This window comes from Anser anser (genome assembly GCF_964211835.1).
Source record: "Anser anser genome assembly, chromosome: 30".
Classification (NCBI taxonomy): domain Eukaryota; kingdom Metazoa; phylum Chordata; class Aves; order Anseriformes; family Anatidae; genus Anser; species Anser anser.
In genome coordinates this window covers 1,848,565-1,851,436 of record NC_139751.1, presented here as the reverse complement: position 1 = coordinate 1,851,436, position 2,872 = coordinate 1,848,565, and the positions used below count along the sequence as shown (strand labels likewise).

Sequence of the window (2,872 nt, the reverse complement as noted above, 5' to 3'; positions counted from 1 at the left end):
GCTTTCCCCTCGTTTGACTTGTTTTTTGCGAGCTTCAGGACGAAGTTTCTGTACAAGCAGTATATTTCGATTGCAAAAATAGCAATGTCCTTGCTCCACAGGACAGGCTCTTGGTCTAAATGTTATAACCCAGACTGAGACAAAGTCTCCGGAATAAAATCACGTGCGATGAAGGAAATGTGTATGTTTAAGCATCGGTTTGAAAACATGTCGCTTTTCTTTGTTTGCTGTGTTAAATATGCTGTGTTTTAAGTGTGAAAAAGACGGAATAGTTGTTGATTTTGGTTCAAAGCAATGTTGCATGGAGTACGACTATTTTCATCATTCTTTTAGGTTGAATACACCAGGCTGGAAAAATGTAATAAGCGAGTTCAAAAAAGGGTAAGGGAAGAAAAAAAAATGGAAGAAACTCATTCACAATACTGTAAATTAATATTTCATCAGGGACAAGGTTGATTACTGGTACTTTTAACCATAATTATTTGATATTAGTGCTGTGATAATTGAATGATTTAAAGGATTCATTACATGTATGATGAGTTTGCCTTCTCTGTATTAACTATCTGCAGATTTCTTTCCCTTTCTTCTAACAGCATGTACAAGACAAAACAATATCTATTCTCTGTATATTAAGATTGATTTTATTTCTGAGAGACCACCCCCCTGGAGAGAAAGAGAAGAATCTAAAGTTAATATATGTTTAGCAACCCAACACCAGAAATGCAATAAAAGTTAAAATCTCCCCTACTGTTTTTTAATTATGATATTAGATCAGGAAGAAGGACGGTGGGAATTTATTGCTCCAACTATTTTGTATAGATGTGCCTGTTTTTTATGTAAAAACATGGGTAGTCAAAAAGACACCATGCTGTTCGCCTTCATCTTTCTTCACGTAATATTGTTTGCTTTGTTGCTAATGTTCATGCACTTTCTGATGCTGTTATCAGAGTAAAATATTAGAGATATTACGATACGCTGGATTGCATAATTTTTCTTGCGTCTCTTTGTATAATGCTCCTCTCCCAGCAGGTGTAATTTTAAAACCTGGAGGCTTTTGCTCGTGTGTGTGCGTGTGTGAGCGCATTGCCTATGTATGAACTTTATCCTTTGCTGCTAGGAATGACTTTGGGTGGTTTTGCAAAATACCTCCTAGCCAAAGCAATGGGTCGGAGAAGTTGAGTAGGAGGCTGTGGGAAGATGGGGTTGCTTTGATAAACTCTCCCTTTTTGCAGCAGGGGAAGAAGTGGGCTATATTCTGGTTTGGTTTCCCCCCTTCCTTCTCCACCCCCCCCCCCCAAAAAAAAAAAAAAGAAAGAAAACAAACAAGCAGTCCTGGTTTACGCAGATATTTGCTCCGCTGGACTTGGAGCAAGTCTGCTGACGGCTCAGCACCTCCCTGCGAGATGTGCCCGCTCTGGGGCTGCAAAAGGACCGGGGCTGCCGGGGGGGAGCCGCGTAAGTGGCAGCAAATGTCCCCGCACCAGGTCGTTCCCTTTGGGTGTCGGGGTGCCCACCAAGTCCTTGCAGAGGCAACGGGCTCCGCAGAGGAGCTGTGCAAGGAGCTGCTTGGAAAGGAGGGGTGGAGGAGGGCAGGAACGGGGCATCGCCTCAATATTCTGTATTTTAAGCCATATCTGTGGCAGATGCAGGCAGGTTTAGCACTGGGCTGATCTCCTGGAGGAGACGTTTGCACCAGGCCAGAGATATTGCGATGCAGCTTGGGCTGGAATCCATCGCCTAAAGCAGCACTCTTCGCCCCTCCGCCCCCCTCCCGCCCCCCCATGCATTTTGTGGGGTTATTGTCTTATTTGAGGGCACCAGACTCTTCCTAACACCTTGTGCTTGCTTTCAAGCTCGCTGGTGTGCAACTGTAGCAGCCAAACAATAGAATTTGCAGACACAACTTGGAGCTTGCAACTATAGTTATCTATGCTAATTACAGGGTGTCTGACAGAAACATAATAAATGTAAAGGGAGAAGTATAGAAATATGTTTCTTCAGGCAGTATACAGTTCGCCTCTCTGGGTTCAGGCTTGTTTTCTTGCTCTTCTTTTAATTTACTTCTCTGGGAAATTTTTTTTCCCCTTCTCTTGACCTGCATTTCATATCACACCCAAAACCGAGCTAACCTGGTATGCCTCAGCGTGGCGTGGGGCTTCGTTTCGTGCCCTCCCCGGCTGCTGCAGACAAGCTGCTGTTTGTGAACATCTGCAGTAGGCTTCGTCTGGTGGAGACCTGAAATTTTGGAAAAGGACACCATAACACACTTAAAGAAATTGTTCTGAGCTTTAATTGCACCTCGGAATTTATTGTCTATTAACCGTACCTCCAACACTGGAGAGACAGGAATTCTTAGCAACAAACAGAGTGGGGGGGGGGGGGGGGGGGGAGAAAGCACTTAAGCAGGTAAAAAACTCCTGCAGTGTCCTTTTAACTAAACGCTGATTTTATTTGCCTTAGCTATGGCTCCCATATTGGGTTAGGTTGAAGTTTCCACGTTGATATAGGGCGCTGTGCGTGCAAGTTCCACCGGTCAGTTGTTGTCCTGGGGAGCTTTCCCTGTATGATAACTTGTAAGAAACCCTGATTAAATATGATTTTCGAGCAGCCAAAGAATTTAGTAGGGGGAAAGGCAAAGCCTATAGCCTGCAATCGCGCTGCTGCAAGAACCACGGATGGTATCTGGCCTGAAATTAATCTCTCTCCATATTTATTTACTTTAAGAGACAATCCTGGAATAAATAGAGGCATCTGGGGGATCAAGAAGTATTTTGCAGCCTCTTCAGAGAGTCTGCTTTACATTCGTGCAATCTATTGTGTACAGTTTCTTCCCTCTCTCTCTTTTTTTTTTTTTTTTTAATAAAAGAAAAGG

The 2,872-nt window shown here is 43.5% G+C and overlaps 1 protein-coding gene across 1 annotated transcript in view; it reads left to right on the top strand.

The window, feature by feature from the left end:
• The window catches only part of HOXC10 (homeobox C10), a 9,616-nt gene extending 7,849 nt beyond the window's left edge, over positions 1-1,767 (top strand). The window contains exon 2 of the mRNA XM_083814086.1: positions 1-1,767. This exon is cut by the window's left edge and continues 4,080 nt beyond it. The gene's annotated coding sequence lies outside the window, so the exon portion shown is untranslated.
• The last annotated feature ends 1,105 nt before the right edge of the window (positions 1,768-2,872 follow it).